Source organism: Pseudophryne corroboree, chromosome 4 (assembly GCF_028390025.1).
Source record: "Pseudophryne corroboree isolate aPseCor3 chromosome 4, aPseCor3.hap2, whole genome shotgun sequence".
Classification (NCBI taxonomy): Eukaryota; Metazoa; Chordata; class Amphibia; order Anura; family Myobatrachidae; genus Pseudophryne; species Pseudophryne corroboree.
The window spans coordinates 864,233,587-864,259,643 of NC_086447.1; positions in this window are offsets into that span (position 1 = coordinate 864,233,587).

Here is a 26,057-nt window from a genome sequence, read left to right on the forward strand (position 1 = left end):
CCCGGGAGAGTGGGGACTTCATCAAGAAGTCTTCACACAGATTACAAGTCGTTGGGAACTGCCACAGGTGGACATGATGGCATCCCACCTCAACAAAAAGCTACAAATGTATTGCGCCAGGTCAAGAGACCCTCAGGCAATAGATGTGGACGCACTAGTGACACCGTGGGTGTTCCAGTTGGTTTATGTGTTTCCTCCTCTTCCTCTCATACCCAAGGTGCTGAGAATCGTAAGAAAAGAGGAGTGAGAACAATACTCATTGTTCCGGATTGGCCAAGAAGAACTTGGTATTCTGAATTGCAAGAAATGCTCACAGAGGACCCATGGCCTCTGCCTCTCAGACAGGATCTGTTGCAACAGGGGCCCTGTCTGTTCCAAGACTTACCGCGGCTGCATTTGACGGCATGGCGGTTGAACGCCGGATCCTAGCAGAAAAAGGTATTCTGGATGAGGTTATTCCTACGCTAATAAAGGCTAGGAAGGATGTGACGGCTAAACATTATCACCGTACATGGTGAAAATATGTTGCTTGGTGTGAGGCCAGGAATGCCACTACAGAGGAATTCCAGCTGGGCCGTTTCCTTCACTTCCTACAGTCGGGAGTGACTTTGGGCTTAAAATTGGGGTCCATTAAGGTCCAGATTTCAGCCCTATCCATTTTCTTTCAAAAGGAACTGGCTTCTCTTCCTGAAGTTCAGACATTTGTAAAGGGAGTGCTGCATATTCAACCCCCTTTTGTGCCACCAGTGGCACCTTGGGATCTTAACGTGGTGTTGAGTTTCCTGAAATCACACTGGTTTGAGTCACTTAAAACCGTGGAGTTAAAATATCTCACGTGGAAGGTGGTCATGCTATTGGCCTTAGCTTCGGCTAGGCGTGTGTCAGAATTGGCGGCTTTGTCACATAAAAGCCCCCATCTGGTTTTCCATATGGACAGGGCAGAATTACGGACTCGTCTGCAATTTCTGCCAAAAGTGGTGTCATCTTTTCATTTGAACCAACCTATTGTGGTGCCTGCGGCTACTCGTGACTTGGAGGATGCCAAGTTACTAGATGTAGTCAGGGCTTTGAACGTTTATGTAGCCAGAACGGCTGGAGTCAGGAAAACTGAGTCGCTGTTTATCCTGTATGCATCCAACAAGCTGGGTGCTCCTGCTTCAAAGCAAACTATTGCTCACTGGATCTGTAACACGATTCAGCAGGCTCATTCTGCGGCTGGATTGCCGCCTCCAAAATCAGTAAAAGCCCATTCCACAAGGAAGGTGGGCTCTTCTTGGGCGGCTGCCCGAGGGGTCTCGGCATTACAGCTTTGCCGAGCAGCTACTTGGTCGGGTTCAAACACTTTTGCAAAGTTCTACAAGTTTGATACCCTGGCTGAGGAGGACCTTGTGTTTGCTCATTCGGTGCTGCAGAGTCATCCGCACTCTCCCGCCCGTTTGGGAGCTTTGGTATAATCCCCATGGTCCTTACGGAGTCCCCAGCATCCACTAGGACGTTAGAGAAAATAAGATTTTACTTACCGGTAAATCTATTTCTCGTAGTCCGTAGTGGATGCTGGGCGCCCGTCCCAAGTGCGGACTTCTTCTGCAATACTTGTATATAGTTATTGCTTAAATAAGGGTTATGTTATGGTTGCATCAGGGTTATCTGATGCTCTGTTGTTGTTCATACTGTTAACTGGGTAAGTTTATCATGAGTTATACGGTGTGATTGGTGTGGCTTGTATGAGTCACCCTGGATTCCAAAATCCTTTCCTTGTACTGTCAGCACTTCCGGGCACAGTTTCCTTAACTGAGGTCTGGAGGAGGGACATAGAGGGAGGAGCCAGTGCACACAGTATTCCTAATTCTTCCTTAAAGTGCCCTGTCTCCTGCGGAGCCCGTCTATTCCCCATGGTCTTTACGGAGTCCCCAGCATCCACTACGGACTACGAGAAATAGATTTACCGGTAAGTAAAATCTTATTTTTATCTGCACTGTATAGCGGGGGGGGAGCTGCGATGACGCGATCGTGCCGCCACACCCCCACCCCGCACAGCACTCCTTCACACTCACCACGCCCCCTAAGTGCAGACCGAGCTGCAAGGTAAGTATGGCTCCAAATGATGACAGCTTCAGTGCTTGCAAACCTTTCATTTCTATTGGAGCTATTATACATTCTTCTATATATTTGTCGGTAAATTGTTTATGTTAGCATTGTGTTTTCATATAAAATTTACTTTTATTGCTTCATTGACTTTCTCTTCCTCTTTTTGTTTTTTTTGCAGACAATCTAGTAGTATTATCTGATTAGAGCCAATACTTTCTCTTTTTTTTGGCAATTAATTTGAGGATTGGTCACCTGTAGTGTTTGGCTGCTTTAGTAATGTAAGGAGATGCTCTCTAGTTGCTTACAATACTTTATTTAATGGGGGTCATTCTGAGTTGTTCGCTCGTTGCAGATTTTTCGCAACGGAGCGATTAAGGCAAAAATGCGCATGGTTCGCAGTGCGCATGCGGTTAGTATTTTACCACAAAACTTAGTAGATTTACTCATGTCCGAACAAAGATTTTTCATCATTGAAGTGATCGGAGTGTGATCGACAGGAAGTGGGTGTTTCTGGGCGGAAACTGGCCGTTTTCTGGGAGTGTGCGGAAAAACGCAGGCGTGTCAGGGAAAAACGCGGGAGTGTCTGGAGAAACGGGGCAGTGGCTGGACGTGTTTGTGACGTCAAACCAGGAACGAAACTGACTGAGCTGATCGCTATTTGTGAGTTAGTCTCGAGCTACTCAGAAACTGCTAAGAATTTTCTATTCGCAATTCTGCTAATCTTTCGTTCGCAATTCTGCTAAGCTAAGATACACTCCCAGAGGGCGGCGGCTTAGCGTGTGCAATGCTGCTAAAAGCAGCTAAAACAACTCGGAATCACCCCCAATATTGTATGAATGGCTGTGCAAGTACTTTTCCTCATGTCTGTGTGTGCATGTGTATCTTCCGATTCAGAGACAGGACAGCGCAGTGCAGGTGTTCCCACAGTTGAGGGATTTTTTGCTACAGCGTATGTGCAAATAGTCCAAGAGTGCCTTAGGTGGTTATTCCGAGTTGTTCGCTAGCTGTTTTCGGTCGCTGTGCAGCGATCTGGCAAAAAAAATCGGCAATTCTGCGCATGTGTATGCGGCGCAATGCGCACGCGCGACGTACTTTCACAACAGCCGATGCAGTTTCACACAAGGTCTAACGACGCTTTTCAGTCGCACTGCTGGCCGCAGAGTGATTGACAGGAAGTGGGCGTTTCTGGGAGGTAACTGACCGTTTTCGGGGAGTGTGTGTAAAAACGCAGGCGTGTCCCATACAAACGCAGGCGTGCCTTGGGAAACGCAGTCGTGGCTGGCCAAACATAGGGCGTGTTCGTGACGTCAAAACAGGAACTAAACAGGCTGAAGTGATCGCAAGCTAGGAGTAGGTCTGGAGCTGATCTCAAACTGCACAATCTTTCTTTGTAGCAGCGCTGCGATCCTTTCGTTCGCACTTCTGCTAAGCTAAGATACACTCCCAGAGGGCGGCGGCCTAGCGTTTGCACGGCTGCTAAAAGCAGCTAGCGAGCGAACAACTCGGAATGAAGGCCTTAGTGCGCACGCGTACATTTACCTACTGTATGCGTATGGCATCACTTACACTTGAAAAGGAGTATCTAATCCCTAGTCGATCCATGGGCGTATTATGTGGACGATGGTGCTACCGATGTTGTAGTGTTTACTATCTCCATCGCAATTGCACAGTCCACGGAGCCTGAAACTGGGTGTCTCAGTGCTTATACCCTCCATCGCACGGTGGATCACAAAGGGAAGGCTGATAGTACCAGTTGCATATTTCCACACTGGCTGTTGAGAGAGTGGCTGTGATCGCAGCGGCATTACCACCCATCTTGGCATTAGGCCCTTTATCCTCTATTGATCCATTATCATTCCCAAACTTAAATCCCATTGTCAGGCCCATAGATCTACAGTATTATACTGATTATCTTTCCCGTTATACTCATTGGGGGTAATTCCAAGTTGAACGCAGCAGGAAATTTTTTAGCAGTTGGGCAAAACCATGTGCACTGCAGGGGAGGCAGATATAACATGTGCATAGAGAGTTAGATTTGGGTGGGTTATTTTGTTTCTGTGCAGGGTAAATACTGGCTGCTTTATTTTTACACTGCAATTAAGATTGCAGATTGAATTTACCACACCCAAATCTAACTCTCTCTGCACGTTATATCTGCCTCCCCTGCAGTGCACATGGGGGGTAATTCCAAGTTGATCGCAGCAGGAAATTTTTTAGCAGTTGGGAAAAACCATGTGCACTGCAGGGGAGGCAGCTATAACGTGCAGAAAGAGTTAGATTTGGGTGGGTTATTTTATTTCTGTGCAGGGTAAATACTGGCTGCTTTATTTTTACACTGCAAATTAGATTGCAGATTGAACACACCACACCCAAATCTAACTCTCTCTGCACATGTTAAATCTGCCTCCCCTGCAGTGCACATGGGTTTGCCCAACTGCTAAAAAAATTCCTGCTGCGATCAACTTGGAATTACCCCCATGGTTTTGCCCAATTGCTAACAAAAATCCTGCTGCGATCAACTTGGAATTACCCCCTTTGTCCCATTCTTTTACTTCTTGTCCCATTTTTATGCTTCTTGTCCGAGGCATATGCTTTTTGTCCCATTTACGTGCCTTGTGCCTTTATACTTCTTGTCCCATTCTGATGCTTCTTATCCCAATCTTATACTCCTCGTCCAATTCTTATGCTTCTTGTCCCCTTCTTTTAGTCCTTTTCCCTATGCTTTTTGTCCCATTCTTATACTCCCTGTCCCATTCTTATACTCCCTGTCCAATGCTTATGCTCCCTGTCCCATTCTTATACTCCCTGTCCCATTCTTATACTCCCTGTCCAATGCTTATACTCCCTGTCCAATGCTTATACTCCCTGTCCAATGCTTATACTCCCTGTCCAATGCTTATACTCCCTGTCCAATGCTTATACTCCCTGTCCCATTCTTACACTCCCTGTCCCATTCTTATACTCCCTGTCCAATGCTTATACTCCCTGTCCAATGCTTATACTCCCTGTCCAATGCTTATACTCCCTGTCCCATTCTCATACTCCCTGTCCCATTCTTATACTCCCTGTCCAATGCTTATACTCCCTGTCCAATGCTTATACTCCCTGTCCAATGCTTATACTCCCTGTCCCATTCTTATACTCCCTGTCCAATGCTTATACTTCCTGTCCCATGCTTATACTTCCTGTCCCATGCTTATACTCCCTGTCCCATTCTTATACTCCCTGTCCAATGCTTATACTCCCTGTCCCATGCTTATACTCCCTGTCCAATGCTTATACTCCCTGTCCAATGCTTATACTCCCTGTCCAATGCTTATACTCCCTGTCCCATTCTTATACTCCCTGTCCAATGCTTATACTTCCTGTCCCATGCTTATACTTCCTGTCCCATGCTTATACTCCCTGTCCCATTCTTATACTCCCTGTCCAATGCTTATACTTCCTGTCCCATTCTTATACTCCCTGTCCAATGCTTATACTTCCTGTCCCATGCTTATACTTCCTGTCCCATGCTTATACTTCCTGTCCCATGCTTATACTCCCTGTCCCACGCTTATACTCCCTGTCCCATGCTTATACTCCCTGTCTCATTGTTTTACTTCTTGTCCCATTCTTATACTCCTTGTCCTTTTCCTATTCTCCCTGTCCCACGCTTCTACTCTCTCTCCCATTCTCATACTCCCTCTCCCATTGTTATGGTCCTTTCCCTCTACTTAAACTCCCATTCTTATACTCCTTGGGCCTAATTCAGAGTTGATCGCAGCAGCAAATTTGTTAGCAGTTGGGCAAAACCATGGGCCTAATTCAGATCTGTTCGCTCGCTAGCTATTTTTTGCAGCGCTGCGAACAGATAGACGCCGCTTATAGGGGAGTGTATTTTAGCTTTGCAAGTGTGTGAACGCGTGTGCAGCCGCCCTGTACAAAAACAGCTTGTGTAGTTTCTGAGTAGCTCTGACCTTACTCAGCCGCTGCGATCACTTCAGCCTATTCGAGCCTGGAATTGACGTCAGACACCCGCCCTGCAAACGCTTTGACACGCCTGCGTTTTCTCTTACGTCCTAGAGGATGCTGGAGATTCCGTAAGGACCATGTGGTACAGACGGGCTCCGCAGGAGACATGGGCACTATAAAGAACTTTAGATGGGTGTGCACTGGCACCTCCCTCTATGCCCCTCCTCCAGACCTCAGTTAGATCCTGTGCCCAGAGGAGACTGGGTGCATTACAGGGGAGCTCTCCTGAGTTTCTCTGAAAAAGAATTTTGTTAGGTTTTTTATTTTCAGGGAGCACTGCTGGCAACAGGCTCCCTGCATCGTGGGACTGAGGAGAGAGAAGTAGACCTACTTAAATGCTAGGCTCTGCTTCTTAGGCTACTGGACACCATTAGCTCCAGAGGGTCAGAACGCAGGTCTCACCCTCGCCGTTCGTCCCGGAGCCGCGCCGCCGTCCTCCTCACAGAGCCGGAAGATAGAAGCCGGGTGAGTATTAGAAGAAAGAAGACTTCAAAGGCGGCAGAAGACTTCAGTTCTTCTCTGAGGTAACGCGCAGCGGTAATGCTGCGTGCCATTGCTCCCACACACAACACACACTGCAGCCACTGATGGGTGCAGGGCGCAGGGGGGGCGCCCTGGGCAGCAATAATAAACCTCTAGGACTGGCTAATAAGTTATATAGGCTGCGGCGGCAGTAGATTACACAATCCCCCGCCAGAACTGAAAATTCGAGCGGGACCGAAGCCCGCCGCTGAGGGGGCGGAGCTTGATCCCACAGCACTAACCAGCGCCATTTTCTCCACAGCACTGCAGAGAAGCTGGCTCCCCGGAATCTCCCCTGCTGAACACGGTGACAGAGGGCAAAAAGAGGGGGGGAGCACTTATAATTGGCGCAGTGAGTGTATATTGATATATATAAAAGCGCTGTTATCTGGGAATTTTATTTCCAGTGTCAGTTGGCGCTGGGTGTGTGCTGGCATACTCTCTCTCTGTCTCTCCAAGGGGTCTTATTGGGGAACTGTCTCCATATACATATATCCCTGTGGGGGTGTCGGTACGCGTGTGTCGGCATGTCTGAAGCGGAAGGCTCATCTAAAGAGGAGGTGGAGCAGATGATTGTGGTGTCTCCGTCGGCAACGCCGACACCTGATTGGTTGGATATGTGGAATATTTTAAATGCAAATGTGACTTTATTACATAAGAGATTGGACAAAGCAGAGTCCAGGGATAATACAGGGAGTCAATCAATGGCTTTGATTGTGTCACAGGGCCCTTCAGGGTCTCAAAAACGTCCCCTATCCCAAATAGCAGACACGGATACCAACACGGATTCTGACTCCAGGGTCGACTACGATGATGCGAGGTTACACCCAAGGGTGGCCAAAAGTATTCATTATATGATTATTGCAATAAAAGATGTTTTGCATATCACAGATGACCCCTCTGTCCCTGACACGAGGGTACACATGTTTAAGGAAAAGAAACCTGAGGAAACGTTTCCCCCATCTCATGAGCTGAATGCGCTATTTGAAAAGGCTTGGGAAACTCCAGAAAAGAAGCTGCAGATTCCCAAGAGAATTCTTATGGCATACCCTTTCCCTGCACAGGACAGGGTACGGTGGGAATCCTCGCCCAGGGTGGACAAAGCTTTAACACGCTTATCCAAGAAGGTGGCGCTACTGTCTCCAGACACGGCAGCCCTCAAGGATCCTGCTGATCGCAGACAGGAAACAACTTTAAAATCAATTTATGCACATACGGGTGCTTTGCTCAGACCGGCAATAGCATCGGCTTGGGTTTGTAGTGCGGTAGCAGCTTGGACAGATACCTTGTCAGCTGATATTGATACCCTTGATAGGGATACCATTTTATTGACCTTAGGTCACATCAAAGACGCAGTCTTATATATGAGAGACGCTCAGAGAGACGTTGGACTACTAGGTTCGAGGGCCAACGCCATGGCGATTTCGGCTAGGCAAGCACTGTGGACCCGCCAATGGACGGGTGATGCCGACTCAAAGAGGCATATGGAAGTTTTGCCTTACAAGGGTGAGGTTTTATTTGGGGAAGGTCTCGCGGACCTGGTTTCCACAGCTACCGCGGGTAAATCTACTTTTTTGCCTTATGTTCCCCCACAGCAAAAGAAAACACCAGAGTATCAGATGCAGTCCTTTCGGTCGCATAAGTGCAGAAGAGGTCGAGGCTCTTCATTCCTCGCCAGAGGTAAGGGTAGAGGGAAAAGAATGCCTGCTACGGCTAGTTCCCAGGAGCAGAAGTCCTCCCCGGCTTCTACTAAATCCACCGCATGACGCTGGGGCTCCACTGAGGGAGTCCGCACCGGTGGGGGCACGTCTTCGACTCTTCAGCCACGTCTGGGTTCAGTCGGACGTGGATCCTTGGGCAATGGAAATTGTATCCCAAGGCCACAAGCTGGAATTCTAAGACGTGCCTCCTCGCCGATTCTTCAAATCGGCTTTACCAGCTTCTCCCTCCAGAGAGGGAGATAGTTTTAGCTGCAATTCAAAAGCTGGGTCAACAGCAAGTGATTATCAAGGTTCCCCTAATACAACAGGGGAAGGGGTACTATTCAACCCTGTTTGTGGTCCCGAAACCGGATGGCTCGGTCAGACCCATTCTAAATTTAAAATCCCTAAACCTGTACGTAAAAAGGTTCAAGTTCAAGATGGAATCGCTCAGGGCGGTTATCTCCAGCCTGGAAGGGGGGGATTTTATGGTGTCACTAGACATAAAGGATGCATACCTTCACGTCCCCATATATCCTCATCAGGCATACCTGAGATTCGTTGTACAGGAGTGTCATTACAAGTTTCAGACGTTGCCGTTTGGGCTTTCCACGGCCCGAGGGTTTTCACCAAGGTAATGGCGGAAATGATGGTGCTCCTGCGCAGGCAAGGAGTCACAATTATCCCGTACTTGGACGATCTCCTGATAAAAGCGAGATCAAAGGAACAGTTGCAGAAAAGGCGTGTCGCTCTCCCTGAGAGTGCTGCAGCAGCATGGTTGGATTCTAAATCTACCAAAGTCACAGTTGATTCGAACGACTCGACTATCTTTCTTAGGCATGATTCTGGACACGGAACAGAAGAGGGTTTTTCTCCCAAAAGGAAATAGCCCAGGAACTCCAGAACATGGTCAGAGACCTGTGATAAAGTCAAATTTCACCTTTGAACATAAGCTATATACTTATTATGGACTAAGTACGCAATTGGCGCACGGAGTACCGTAAGGGTACGCACTTAGCGTAGCAGACGCTTATAGTGGGTGCGACGCACGAGCGGCACGTACGCTCACTGAATGACACACAGTAAACCTTGTTAACAACACTCTGTAAGGGTATGCTTATACTGTAAACCTTAGTACTGTAATATTACCACAATGTAACACTTATTGACCTTGATAATATGAAAGCTGTTTGAGCGATTGAGTCGCTGAGAAACCCTATTCAATAACTGGTGAAACACACAAGACCTGGTAAGGTTCCAACACCTTCGTAGAAGATACTTTAGTATAAAAAGGGGAAAAACAGTTACAGCTTATACACTACAGACCTAACATCAATATCTAAACAGAATAACAAGAAATAAATGTGAACAATAGCGAACGATCGCAAACAGAATAAACACAAAGAGAATAAAATAGCAAACACTTAAAGGATAACAAAATGAGAACGAATGGCGTACATAAAGAATAACAAAATGGCTACAGAGAAACTTACACACGTGGGAATGATTCGCAAGCGCGTCCTGGACCAGCCCTCAGCCTTCAGTGTGAAAACCTTTGTAGAGAGAGTGAGTGCTGGTCCAGCAATGGTGGCCTTTATATACACAACATACAGTAACAATACAATGGTCCCTATAATCTTATAGTTCATTGGACACAGGAATGTGTCTCTGCATTATAACAAAAGGTCATAGGTGGGTTCGAACAGGTGGGCTGTGTCTATTTCCAACTGCTCAGGTGGGAGGTATCCTCAGGATTCCCGCCGCATGGGTAATGAACAGCAAATATAGTAAATGTCTCTAAACTACTTTTAAACATAACTATGTGCAGGAGCGAGCAATCTCTTCCTAACCAACACCGAAATGTTACTATTAAAATACTCTACAGCTGGATACTAGACACCACCGTTCTACCTTTATCTGACCCTTCCAATCATGCCAAGAGGAATTTCTCTGTCCAAGAACCGTTTACACTAAACATACTTTCTAACATTGTTAAGGGGAATATTCACTATAAAACACGCTATGTGGGTAAAATATGTTATGATCGAGTCGCCCGCTAGACGCTCACAAACTCTACCGTAAATGCGCATACACCGCGCGTGATCGCCGGAGCGATCTTACGCAATTTGAGGATATGTGCACGCACGGCAGAGCTCATGCACGTGCAGCGGGCATGTGCATGAGGGGTTAGTACAAGGCATATGAATCAGGATATTTTTCGACTTTGACAGTCCACCCTTTGGCAGTCAACAATAACTGCCACTTTCTAAACAATTCAAGCAGAAAAATATATATTACCATGAAATACCTCATTATGATTGGGAGTAGGGAGGAGAGGAGGAGGTGGGAAATGTATGACCTAGTGGGATAGTAAAAGCATGTGTGTATGAAATCCATGTCTGAGGGGTCATGTATCATCGAGCCGTAAGTGTTCTAAACCAAGCTTCGAGGTATTGCGAAGTATACATTGAATCCTTCTCATCCCGTATTAAGGGTCTGTAAGTGGGCTAACAAACTCTACCGAGCTCTTTTCGGCTTTTAGTTCCAACAAATGGGGGTGCACATTTGTTGATGATACATGAAGGGGGAGAATATGTGAGTACTAATATATGTGCCTATATTACCTGTCGACTATGTGTGTCACTACCTGAAGATAGTAGAGATGAAGATAAGAAACATGCGTTATAAATGCAGTCGTATGGTTATGTATGTGGTCGTCTTTGAGTATCTTGTTGACGTCTTGTCTGATGTCTTGTCTGATGTTTTGTCTCTTTACTGTATCTTTGCTGTAAGTGGAAGCAAAGCTCTTCAAGTGTCCATAAAAATTTACAGTCTCTAAAAGCTCATTAGGTGTCTGTGACACAGTTCATCAGTGGTCTGTATAAAGGGTCATCAAATTCTTCTTCCAGGTAGATGTCTTTGTACCTTGGAGAAAACCAAAGGAGAAACGGGTGAAAGAAACGGACCGTGGAATCACATTTTATCACAACATTGTCTCGATTGACGGGTCATAAATTAAACTAGTTGTTGTTACAATGCCCTCGCTCCTCAAACTCATCAATTTGGTTCTACGCTTGCCATTACAATCTGAACACATCTGAATATCAGACCAATCATTATGACAACTCCTAGGATACATAAGAGGAACTTCCCTACAGTAACGACAACATTTTGAGCCCATTCTTCTAAACCTGAGAACCAGTTACGTGGGTTCAACCATGATACCCAGCCGGTTAGTTCATTACCTACAGAAGCAAGGGTAAGGTTGTGTCTCCTTCGGAACTCCCACTTCAATTGCAAGATATCGTCCATCTTTTGATCTATGACCTCTGTTGGGTCCTCGGTGCGGTTTGTGATATACGTACAACACTTCACTCCATACTGAGTTGCTAGGGTGACACAATACCCTCCTGTCACTGCTGTGAGGTAATTTAGAACCATCCTGTGCTGGATCAGTTCCGTTTTGTAAGCTTGCAATTCTCTCCCTGTATACCTGAAGGTGTCATCATACATCTCGGTGATATTGTCTATCAGGTTCGCTAGCGCGGTAATATACCTGAAATTTATAACTCCTCTGGCGGTACTGGTGATATCTAGCGCGAGTAGGAGTTGAATCCCGGTGGATTCGTGGATCAAATCAGAGGCTGCATGCTCTGTCCTATCTATAAGGTGTCTTTTTACAATGTGTTCGTAATGGGTGTGAGTGTAAGGAGCTTGAGCATTGCGGTGAACATCTTTCATCTTTTCATGGGTAATGGTCATTACTTCCGGTAACACTCTTCCAATGTAACACAATCCCTCTGAGTTTGGGGCAAGCCACTTATACGCCTTCCTCCCACATATGAAATATGCATCATCGGGGAGGACATATGGGACAGAATATGACATCACCATATTACAAACCTTCCAGGTGAAAACTCCTATCCCTAACTCTCTCATCTGACTAGTACACGTATCAGGTTGTATGATATGCGCACAGTATCCTGGTGATACTTCTCCAACTCGCATGGGCCTACTTCCTAGAGTGTACCTATATTGGAAATATCTTCCACTGTTGGCTATTTGGCGTATAAGCTCTGAGTCTATGGGCATTCTATCGGCTCTGTGTGAGAATGTCATGGTTCGGTTGTTCCATGTCACTTCCCAATTTCCCGGCTTTCGGGAATTGGAAATGTTAAAACATATTAGGGACCTATCCACATGGTATTGGTGGAGCTTCAAACTAGGAGGCCTAGAAATATTACATTTCTTGTCCACCGGTCTCCCACCCCTTAACTCAAGTACCTCATCTATCGTTAAAGAGTATGGCACTAGTCCTGACTTTCTATGACCTTGAGGTACTTGTGAGCACACCCAGCATTCCGTTTGGTTTAAAACCTTCCCCACTAATGAGTGATAGTCACTCAATGGATGACGGTCCATATTGATATTAATGCTGGACTGACATCTCTGGATGCACCCGTCCTCAACTATGTTATCACAATTTCTACATATACACTTCTCTTCAGCTAACAAGCCTTCACAATGTCTATTAATGTCATGGCTACCAGATCGTTTTCTGATACTCGCCTTTACTCGGTGATTGTGTTGCTCTTGGAATTCTATGAATCCATCCTGATCATCAGAACCCATTCCAGATCCTTTCTCGACCTCACTGGTACTCTCACCGAAACAGACTGCTCTCGTCAACAACAGGGTTAACAGGAAAACACGGACTGCAGTCTCTTGGGGCGAGTCCATCTTACAGGAGGAGAAAGAGAAAGTTGTAATGGGGGTACAGAAAACAATTGAAGGGAAAAAACTTGTTACGATAATTTGTCCTCTAGTCTTGTTGTTCTTCTTGCTCAGTTGTCATCTCAAAGGTGCTGTCTCACAGTCTTCCCAAAACGAACACTCCGGTGATACAATATTCTTTCCAAATCAGCGATCTTTCTGTAAGGAGCATAAATCTGGTATTACCATTTGTCTAACTTTTGTGTGACATACCATCCGTAAAACATGAAAGAACAAAAAGAGAGAGAGAACAATAGGAAAAAGAAACATTGTCAGATTTCCGTTCACCATCGGGCTGTCACACCAACATGTCCATCGGTATCTCTGCGCAGTCTCCCCCACCAGTATTTCCACTCTCCACCCTTTGTGCCTGGCCAAACACAACGATGCTGGTAAGATATACTGGGGTTGGGTAGACCTCTGAAAAGACCAAGTAGTCATGTGACGTTTGAGTTTTGCTGGTGAACGTTATAGATGAGAAGGAAACATTTAAAGATAAATTTCAAAAGTTTACCTGGCCGTCCCTGTGTCTACAAGGAACTGACCTCCCAATTACTGACTGTAACCTCAGGCTTACTATCAAGGCTAATGATCAACTTTACTGGCTGCAAATTACAGGTGCGGCCCAAAATTCTTCATATGTGATCCCTGATTACAATTACGTGTGTCATATCTTTGCTCGTGTTCTTGTCTAGGAGGTCTGACTTTATGTGTGCTGTTGCAGTTGCTGGCATAATGCCCTTCCCTTTTACAAAGATAACAAACCCTTGGCTTCCTCCATGTGCCAGGGGCCTGGGGTTTTGGTCGATTTGATGCCTTCTCTAGTGCTTGGATGCTCATCACCATCAACCGCTCTCCCTGTGCTTCCCTGGTTCTTTGGATATTACAGTCATGCTGTTGTCTAGGGGGTTTATATACCTTATGTGCATCTTTAAACCTACAATCTCATGCAAAATGACCTTCCCTTTGGCAACTATAACATCTTATCACATTTGACTTACCCACAGGGGTCTAGGGCTTAGACTGAGGTAGTTTACTTATTGTCATCAGCTTACCCCCATGTGACTCCCTGTGTTTGCTGATGTTCCGATCGTGCCCAACAGCAGACTCTCTTAATGCAGCCACCGAGATACTTCTCCAGTTAGGTTGAGCGGTCTGTACCCTTGTTCTCAACACTTTTGTTAAACCTTCCATTAATACATAAACCGCTATTCCTCTATGATGTACATTTTCCTTAATGTCCGCGATCCCAGTGTGTCTAGCCATTACTTGCAGTGCTCGATTGAAATAATTAGAAGCAGTTTCACCTTCTTTTTGTCTTATGGAGAAGATTTTGTTCCACTTGACAACAGTTGGGAAGTATACTCCTAATTGCATGTTGATCTGCTTAACATTTTCCTGATTGTATGCATCAGTGAGAGGTCTCTCTTCGTCTAACTTACAATCAGAAATGAATTTCAAAGGGTCAATAGTGGAGGGCAAACATGCCCGCAGTACGGTCTGCCAATCCTTGTTTGTGGGTTCAGTGGCGTTACCTAGTTCTTTAATGAACCTTTGGCATGCGGCTAGATCTTTCCTGGGATCGGGAAATTCAGACATAATTGTCCTTAATTCTGTCCGGGACCAGGGGCAATGCATTGCAATGTTCCTGGCGGGAGTGATTCCCAGAGCGTCAGTCTGTCCATTTGGGACTGCAATCACCCTGACAGGATTAAGTTCAGCTACATCATCTTGTGTTGACTTTACAATGTGAGGTGCATTTGTCTGTGTATAATATACAATACCATACTTACCTGTGGACACGACCTCATCTGACCCTCCGTAAGGGGGCTCTACTACTGCCTTTACCGATTGGGCCGTGCCCACCTGGGTGTCTCGTATGGTGGCTGCTGGAAAAAGTGCAGACATCGTGCTGGGCTCACTTTCTTGCTTGTAATCCTGAGGGGAGATTAACATGGGGTGCAACTTGCACGGGTTAGAATTTGTACATTTATCAGTTTTCCTTCTATCATTATTACATTTATTACATTTACTACTATCATTATTAATACTAGAGATGTGCACCGGAAATTTTTCGGGTTTTGTGTTTTGGTTTTGGGTTCGGTTCCGTGGCCGTGTTTTGGGTTCGAACGCGTTTTGGCAAAACCTCACCGAATTTTTTTTGTCGGATTCGGGTGTTTTTTTCAAAAAACCCTAAAAAACAGCTTAAATCATAGAATTTGGGGGTCATTTTGATCCCAAAGTATTATTAACCTCAATAACCATAATTTCCACTCATTTTCAGTCTATTCTGAACACCTCACACCTCACAATATTATTTTTAGTCCTAAAATTTGCACCGAGGTCGCTGGATGACTAAGCTCAGCGACCCAAGTGGCCGACACAAACACCTGGCCCATCTAGGAGTGGCACTGCAGTGTCACGCAGGATGGCCCTTCCAAAAAACACTCCCCAAACAGCACATGACGCAAAGAAAAAAAGAGGCGCAATGAGGTAGCTGTGTGACTAAGCTCAGCGACCCAAGTGGCCGACACAAACACCTGGCCCATCTAGGAGTGGCACTGCAGTGTCACGCAGGATGGCCCTTCCAAAAAACACTCCCCAAACAGCACATGACGCAAAGAAGAAAAAAAAGAGGCGCAATGAGGTAGCTGTGTGACTAAGATAAGCGACCCTAGTGGCCGACACAAACACCTGGCCCATCTAGGAGTGGCACTGCAGTGTCACGCAGGATGGCCCTTCCAAAAAACACTCCCCAAACAGCACATGACGCAAAGAAAAATGAAAGAAAAAAGAGGTGCAAGATGGAATTGTCCTTGGGCCCTCCCACCCACCCTTATGTTGTATAAACAGGACATGCACACTTTAACCAACCCATCATTTCAGTGACAGGGTCTGCCACACGACTGTGACTGAAATGACGGGTTGGTTTGGACCCCCACCAAAAAAGAAGCAATTAATCTCTCCTTGCACAAACTGGCTCTACAGAGGCAAGATGTCCACCTCATCATCATCCTCCGATTCATCACCGTGTACATCCCCCTCCTCACAGATTATCAATTCGTCCCCACTGGAATCCACCATCACAGCTCCCTGTGTACTTTGTGGAGGCAATTGCTGCTGGTGAATGTCTCCATGGAGGAATTGATTATAATTCATTTTAATGAACATCATCTTCTCCACATTTTCTGGAAGTAACCTCGTACGCCGATTGCTGACAAGGTGAGCGGCGGCACTAAACACTCTTTCGGAGTACACACTTGTGGGAGGGCAACTTAGGTAGAATAAAGCCAGTTTGTGCAAGGGCCTCCAAATTGCCTCTTTTTCCTGCCAGTATACGTACGGACTGTCTGACGTGCCTACTTGGATGCGGTCACTCATATAATCCTCCACCATTCTTTCAATGGTGAGAGAATCATATGCAGTGACAGTAGACGACATGTCCGTAATCGTTGTCAGGTCCTTCAGTCCGGACCAGATGTCAGCATCAGCAGTCACTCCAGACTGCCCTGCATCACCGCCAGCGGGTGGGCTCGGAATTCTGAGCCTTTTCCTCGCACCCCCAGTTGCGGGAGAATGTGAAGGAGGAGATGTTGACAGGTCGCGTTCCGCTTGACTTGACAATTTTCTCACCAGCAGTTCTTTGAACCCCTGCAGACTTGTGTCTGCCGGAAAGAGAGATACAACGTAGGTTTTAAATCTAGGATCGAGCACGGTGGCCAAAATGTAGTGCTCTGATTTCAACAGATTGACCACCCGTGAATCCTTGTTAAGCGAATTAAGGGCTCCATCCACAAGTCCCACATGCCTAGCGGAATCGCTCAGTGTTAGCTCCTCCTTCAATGTCTCCAGCTTCTTCTGCAAAAGCCTGATGAGGGGAATGACCTGACTCAGGCTGGCAGTGTCTGAACTGACTTCACGTGTGGCAAGTTCAAAAGGTTGCAGAACCTTGCACAACGTTGAAATCATTCTCCACTGCGCTTGAGACAGGTGCATTCCACCTCCTATATCGTGGTCAGTTGTATAGGCTTGAATGGCCTTTTGCTGCTCCTCCAACCTCTGAAGCATATAGAGGGTTGAATTCCACCTCGTTACCACTTCTTGCTTCAGATGATGGCAGGGCAGGTTCAGGCGTTTTTGGTGTTGCTCCAGTCTTCTGTACGTGGTGCCTGTACGCCGAAAGTGTCCCGCAATTCTTCTGGCCACCGACAGCATCTCTTGCACGCCCCTCTCGTTTTTTAAATAATTCTGCACCACCAAATTCAAGGTATGTGCAAAACATGGGACGTGCTGGAATTTGCCCATATTTAATGCACACACAATATTGCTGGCGTTGTCCGATGCCACAAATCCACAGGAGAGTCCAATTGGGGTAAGCCATTCTGCGATGATCTTCCTCAGTTGCCGTAAGAGGTTTTCAGCTGTGTGCGTATTCTGGAAAGCGGTGATACAAAGCGTAGCCTGCCTAGGAAAGAGTTGGCGTTTGAGAGATGCTGCTACTGGTGCCGCCGCTGCTGTTCTTGCGGCGGGAGTCAATACATCTACCCAGTGGGCTGTCACAGTCATATAGTCCTGAGTCTGCCCTGCTCCACTTGTCCACATGTCCGTGGTTAAGTGGACATTGGGTACAACTGCATTTTTTAGGACACTGGTGAGTCTTTTTCTGAGGTCTGTGTACATTTTCGGTATCGCCTGCTTAGAGAAATGGAACCTAGATGGTATTTGGTACCGGGGACACAGTACCTCAAACAAGTCTATAGTTGGCTCTGCAGTAATGATGAATACCGGAACCACGTTTCTCACCGCCCAGGATGCCAAGGCCTCAGTTATCCGCTTTGCAGCAGGATGACTGCTGTGATATTTCATCTTCCTCGCAAAGGACTGTTGGACAGTCAATTGCTTGGTGGAAGTAGTAAAAGTGGTCTTACGACTTCCCCTCTGGGATGACCATCGACTCCCAGCAGCAACAACAGCAGCGCCAGCAGCAGTAGGCGTTACACTCAAGGATGCATCGGAGGAATCCCAGGCAGGAGAGGACTCGTCAGAATTGCCAGTGACATGGCCTGCAGGACTATTGGCATTCCTGGGGAAGGAGGAAATTGACACTGAGGGAGTTGGTGGGGTGGTTTGCGTGAGCTTGGTTACAAGAGGAAGGGATTTACTGGTCAGTGGACTGCTTCCGCTGTCGCCCAAAGTTTTTGAACTTGTCACTGACTTATGATGAATGCGCTGCAGGTGACGTATAAGGGAGGATGTTCCGAGGTGGTTAACGTCCTTACCCCTACTTATTACAGCTTGACAAAGGCAACACACGGCTTGACACCTGTTGTCCGCATTTCTGTTGAAATACTTCCACACCGAAGAGCTGATTTTTTTGGTATTTTCACCAGGCATGTCAATGGCCATATTCCTCCCACGGACAACAGGTGTCTCCCCGGGTGCCTGACTTAAACAAACCACCTCACCATCAGAATCCTCCTTGTCAATTTCCTCCCCAGCGCCAGCAACACCCATATCCTCCTCATCCTGGTGTACTTCAACACTGACATCTTCAATCTGACTCAGGAACTGGACTGCGGGTGCTCCTTCCAGCACTTGCAGGGGGCGTGCAAATGGTGGAAGGCGCATGCTCTTCACGTCCAGTGTTGGGAAGGTCAGGCATCGCAACCGACACAATTGGACTCTCCTTGTGGATTTGTGATTTCGAAGAACGCACAGTTCTTTGCTGTGCTTTTGCCAGCTTAAGTCTTTTCATTTTTCTAGCGAGAGGCTGAGTGCTTCCATCCTCATGTGAAGCTGAACCACTAGCCATGAACATAGGCCAGGGCCTCAGCCGTTCCTTGCCACTCCGTGTGGTAAATGGCATATTGGCAAGTTTACGCTTCTCCGACGACGATTTTATTTTAGATTTTTGAGTCCTTTTTTTTACTGATATTTTGTGTTTTGGATTTTACATGCTCTGTACTATGACATTGGGCATCGGCCTTGGCAGACGACGTTGATGGAATTTCATCGTCTCGGCCATGACTAGTGGCAGCAGCTTCAGCACGAGGTGGAAGTGGATCTTGATCTTTCCCTATTTTTGGAACCTCAACATTTTTGTTCTCCATATTTTAATAGGCACAACTAAAAGGCACCTCAGGTAAACAATGGAGATGGATGGATACTAGTATACTTATGGATGACGAGTGACTGACGACACAGAGGTAGCTACAGCCGTGGACTACCATACTGCGTCTGCTAGTATAGAGATGATAATGATATAAAAAATATATATATATCACTACTGCAGGTATATATAATATAATGACGGACCTGCTGGGCACTGTCAGCAGACTCCTAAACTACTAGTATGAAGAAGATAGAAAAAAAAACCCCACCACAGGTAGGTATACAATTATGGACGAGCACTGACGACACAGAGGTAGCTACAGCCGTGGACTACCGTACTGCGTCTGCTAGTATAGAGATAATAATGATATAAAATATATATATATCACTACTGCAGGTATATATAATATAATGACGGACCTGCTGGACACTGTCAGCAGACTCCTAAACTACTAGTATGAAGAAGATAGAAAAAAAAACCCCACCACAGGTAGGTATACAATTATGGACGAGCACTGACGACACAGAGGTAGCTACAGCCGTGGACTACCGTACTGCGTCTGCTAGTATAGAGATGATAATGATATAAAAAATATATATATCACTACTGCAGGTATATATAATATAATGACGGACCTGCTGGACACTGTCAGCAGACTCCTAAACTACTAGTATGAAGAAGATAGAAAAAAAAAACCCACCACAGGTAGGTATACAATTATGGACGAGCACTGACGACACAGAGGTAGCTACAGCCGTGGACTACCGTACTGCGTCTGCTAGTATAGAGATGATAATGATATAAAAAATATATATATATCACTACTGCAGGTATATATAATATAATGACGGACCTGCTGGACACTGTCAGCAGTCTCCTAAACTACTAGTATGAAGAAGATAGAAAAAAAAAACCCCACCACAGGTAGGTATACAATTATGGACGAGCACTGACGACACAGAGGTAGCTACAGCCGTGGACTACCGTACTGCGTCTGCTAGTATAGAGATGATAATGATATAAAATATATATATATATATCACTACTGCAGGTATATATAATATAATATAATGACGGACCTGCTGGACACTGTCAGCAGACTCCTAAACTACTAGTATGAAGAAGATAGAAAAAAAAAACCCACCACAGGTAGGTATACAATTATGGACGAGCACTGACGACACAGAGGTAGCTACAGCCGTGGACTACCGTACTGCGTCTGCTAGTATAGAGATGATAATGATATAAAAAATATATATATATCACTACTGCAGGTATATATAATATAATGACGGACCTGCTGGACACTGTCAGCAGACTCCTAAACTACTAGTATGAAGAAGATAGAAAAAAAAACCCCACCACAGGTAGGTATACAATTATGGACGAGCACTGACGACACAGAGGTAGCCACAGCCGTGGACTACCGTACTGCGTCTGCTAGTATAGAGATGATAAAGATGATAGAGATGAACAAAAAAAATATAACACTACTGCAGGTAAATATTTATATAATATAATGAATGACGGACCTGCTGGACACTGTCAGCAGAATGCGTTTATAGAATAAATAAAAAAACACCACAGGAGTGTTTAACTTTTTCAGGCAGACAATATACTGGTGGTCACTGGTCAGTCACACTGGCAGCAAAAGTGTGCACTGTACTCCTGCTATAACTGCACCCCAGTCTCCCCCACAATTCATCTGTGTGAGCAGTGAGCACTCAGCACAGTCAGATATACATATAGATGATATTATCATGCAGCACACTGAGGCTGAGCACAGATATGGTATGTGACTGTGTATCGTTTTTTTTCAGGCAGAGAACGGATTATATTAAATAATAAATAAAACTGGTGGTGGTCAGTCACTAGTAACTATCAGCAAAACTCTGCACTCTGAGTACTCCTAATGCTCCCCAAAATTACTAAGTAATCAACTCAAGTGTCTCTATCTATTCTAACGGAGAGGACGCCAGCCACGTCCTCCCCTATCAATCTCAATGCACGTGTGAAAATGGCGGCGACGCGCGGCTCCTTATATAGAATCCGAGTCTCGTGATAGAATACGAGCCTCGCGAGAACCCGACAGCGTGATGATGACGTTCGGGCGCGCTCGGGTTAGCCGAGCAAGGCGGGAAGATCCGAGTCTGCCTCGGACCCGTGTAAAAAGGCTGAAGTTCGGGGGGGTTCGGATTCCGAGGAACCGAACCCGCTCATCTCTAATTAATACAGTTACTAAGTGCATTATTATCATCATATCCCAGTATGCAATTCTCTGTAGCCATTGCTTCCCCAGTTGCCATGTGTTTCCTGCTAAGGTGGGAACAACTGTGTAAGCTAATTCCCTTTGTATCTCACTTTCCTGTTGCCATAAATGTAAACAATTATAATGTCTATTCCGTTGCTTTCCGGATTTTATGAGACCTATCCTTCTCCTTAAATTTTGCAACACCTCAGGATTAAAACTGCCTACCCTGGAGAACTGTTCTCCATCGTTCACAGTCATACGTTCCCAATCATTGCATAAAACCTCTGCGTGTGATCCATATTTTTCACACATTATATACCTGGCCGACCCAACTGGTCGTGGTACTAAATCAACCTGAACCTTGGTTGATCGTCCCTTACTTGAGCAACTGGCCCCCATTATTTGCAGGTATTGCTTTCTCAGCGAATTCCTACAAAAAAACAAGTTCCCAGAGGTAAGGAGACGGTGAAAGTTCAACGAGTGCCTTCACTCACTCTCGCCCACGTCGACCAATACGCCCACACACTGCCTTAGCGCTGGCGTATTCAACCCAGGGCCCCTGCAACCTGAACCTCTATTTACTGGGGCGTGTGGCAGTATGCTACCCTCCCCAGTAAGTATCAGTTGCTGGAGAATTCCTGAGTGATCAGCAAACCTCCCTTAAAATAAAAAAAAACCTACACAAATCACATTAGAATGTACAAATAGCGTTTATGATCCCGCAAAGCGTAATGGGTATCAAAGTAACAAACTAATGCACACAATTACATGCGGTACAGTCGCAATGCGTATAAGTAACTATTACTTATCCGCAGAACGACCAGCGGAATCGGTTGTTTAGGCTGCAAAACCTTCAGCCGGAGCGTATTCTCAAAACGGGCCTATATGGGTACTGCGCCAACCCCCCTGGGTTGCGCTCACTACCACTGACCTTTCTTAAGTCAGGGTCTTCAGAGCTTCGTATAGGTACTTTTAACGGATTTCTGATTTTAGCGGACCTTCTGGTCTGCTGTAACACTAATTGCTCCTTTTACCTTAAATCACTGTTAACGTGAGATGGCCTTCTCCCACGCCACCACGTGTTCACTTCACGGGTATCCTTCTACGAGATCTCGATTTTTCTCAAGGGTCACACCAAAAAAAACTTTACTTGCATACGCACGCTCTTTCACTTCATATATACTTTGATTTTTCTGTACAGAAAATTTCTTTCATTCAGGTAACACAGGCTAATCCCAGAGGTAATGCAATGAGAGAAGGACCTTTTTCCTTTAAACTAAATTCTGGATACTGAGCAAATTTGTGCTATTATCTCGTGGCTTCTGTCTCGCCTTACTAAAACAATGCTATCGTGTGATTTGTATCTAGTGGGCGTATCCGTACGCACGTTGCGTGATGTACGCCACGTGTGTAGGCCTTTCTCGCACTTGGTCAGAGACACGTGTACACAGGCTAGATACGTCCGCAGTAACACAAATAACACGCTTCTATAAATGTAAACGATATTTAACTATAATCGTTTACTAAACACCACACAGTTTCATCTGTATCAACCTTTACAACTAGGCCAGGCTGTGTGCGTGCTTTACAATTACTCCGTTAAGTATTACTCTTTACTTTTAACTAAAATAGCAACAAATTTTCTCAGCACGTTATCAATGCAAATGGCAAACAGGAAAGGTAGATATGTGAAAGTACACAAATGAAAATACAGGTGTGTGTGTGTGTGTGTGTGTGTTGCGTGCGCAATGTGCGCCAAACAGAAATTAAAACAGTTTTAAAAGACAATAGCTTAACGTTCTTACCTTTCGGTTCCGGATCCCACCAGCATCCCTACAAACCAAGCGAAGCAGACGCTTATCCGATCAGCACTACCGTATCCCCAACCACAAACACGGATACAGGGGATTCTACCTTCCCGCCCTTTGCTGATGGATAAAAGTCTGCCTGGTTGCGCTTGGCTGTGGGTATGAGGAGGCCCGGACGATGCCCCCAATTGATAAAGTCAAATTTCACCTTTGAACATAAGCTATATACTTATTATGGACTAAGTACGCAATTGGCGCACGGAGTACCGTAAGGGTACGCACTTAGCGTAGCAGACGCTTATCGTGGGTGCGACGCACGAGCGGCACGTACGCTCACTGAATGACACACAGTAAACCTTGTTAACAACACTCTGTAAGGGTATGCTTATACTGTAAACCTTAGTACTGTAATATTACCACAATGTAACACTTATTGACCTTGATAATATGAAAGCTGTTTGAGCGATTGAGACGCTCAGAAACCCTATTCAATAAATGGTGAAACACACAAGACCTGGTAAGGTTCCAACACCTTCGTAGAAGATACTTTAGTATAAAAAGGGGAAAAACAGTTACAGCTTATACACTACAGACCTAACATCAATATCTAAACAGAATAACAAGAAATAAATGTGAACAATAGCGAACGATCGCAAACAGAATAAACACAAAGAGAACAAAATGGCAAACACTTAAAGGATAACAAAATGAGAACGAATGGCGTACATAAAGAATAACAAAATGGCTACAGAGAAACTTACACACGTGGGAATGATCCGCAAGCGCGTCCTGGACCAGCCCTCAGCCTTCAGTGTGAAAACCTTTGTAGAGAGAGTGAGTGCTGGTCCAGCAATGGTGGCCTTTATATACACAACATACAGTAACAATACAATGGTCCCTATAATCTTATAGTTCATTGGACACAGGAATGTGTCTCTGCATTATAACAAAAGGTCATAGGTGGGTTCGAACAGGTGGGCTGTGTCTATTTCCAACTGCTCAGGTGGGAGGTATCCTCAGGATTCCCGCCGCATAACTATGCGCAGGAGTGAGCAATCTCTTCCTAACCAACACCGAAATGTTACTATTAAAATACTCTACAGCTGGATACTAGACACCACCGTTCTACCTTTATCTGACCCTTCCCATCATGCCAAGAGGAATTTCTCTGTCCAAGAACCGTTTACACTAAACATACTTTCTAACATTGTTAAGGGGAATATTCACTATAAAACACGCTATGTGGGTAAAATATGTAATGATCGAGTCGCCCGCTAGACGCTCACAAACTCTACCGTAAATGCGCATACACCGTGCGTGATCGCCGGAGCGATCTTACGCAATTTGTGGATATGTGCACGCACGGCAGAGCTCATGTACGTGCAGTGGGCATGTGCATGAGGGGTTAGTACAAGGCATATGAATCAGGATATTTTTCGACTTTGACACCTGCTAAAGCCAAAAAATAGTGTCAGTCCATCAATGCACTCAAGTACTGGGAAAAAATGGTGGCGTCCTACGAGACCATCCCCTTCGGCAGGTTTCATGCGAGGACTTTTCAGTGGGACCTTCTGGGCAAGTGGTCTGGGTCCCATGTTCAAATACATCAGAAAATAACCCTGTCCCCCAGGGCCAGGGTGTCTCTCCTGTGGTGGCTGCAGAGTGCTCACCTTCTAGAGGGTCGCAGGTTTGGCATTCAATACTGGGTTTTGGTGACCACGAACGCGAGCCTCCGAGGATGGGGAGCAGTCACACAAGGAAGGAATTTTCAGGGACTATGGTCAAGCCAGGAGGCTTGTCTACACATCAACATACTGGAATTAAGGGCCATATACAACGGCCTACGACAAGCGGAGAATCTTCTTCGCGACCTACCGGTTCTGATTCAATCAGACGTCACAGCTGTGGCTCATGTAAACCGCCAAGGCGGGACAAGGAGCAGAGTGGCAATGGCGGAAGCCACCAGGATTCTGCGCTGGGCAGAAAATCACGTAAGCGCTCTGTAAGCGGTATTCATTCCGGGAGTGGACAACTGGGAAGCAGACTTCCTCAGCAGACACGATCTCCATCCAGGAGAGTGGGGTCTTCATCAATAAGTTTTTGCAGAGATAACAAGTCTTTGGGGACTTCCTCAATTAGACACGATGGTGTCACGCCTCAACAAGAAGCTTCGGAGGTATTGTGCCAGGTCAAGGGACCCTCAGGCAGTAGCGGTGAACGCCCTGGTGACACCGTGGGTGTTTCAGTCGGTCTATGTGTTCCCTCCTCTTCCGCTCATCTCAAAAATATTGATAATCTTAAGACGAACAAGAGTGCAGACAATACTCATTGTTCCAGATTGGCCTCGAAGGGCCTGGTATTCGGATCTTCAGGAAATGCTCACAGACGATCCGTGGCCTCTTCCTCTCAGAGAGGACCTGTTGCAACAGGGGGCCTGCGTGTTCCAAGACTTACCGTGGTTACGTTTGACCGAATCCTAGCGGGGAAAGGTATTCCGGAGGAGGTCATCCCTACTCTGATAAAGGCTAGGAAGGAGGCGACGGCGAAACATTATCACCGTATCTGGAGGAAGTATGTATCTTGGTGTGAAGCTAAGGATGCTCCTACGGAAGATTTCTACTTGGGCCGTTTTCTCCACTTTCTACAGACAGGAGTGGATATGGGCCTAAAGTTAGGCTCCATTAAGGTACAGATTTCGGCCCTATCTATATTCTTCCAGAAGGAATTGGCTTCTCTCCCAGAAGTCCAGACTTTTGTAAAGGGAGTGCTACACATCCAGCCTACTTTTG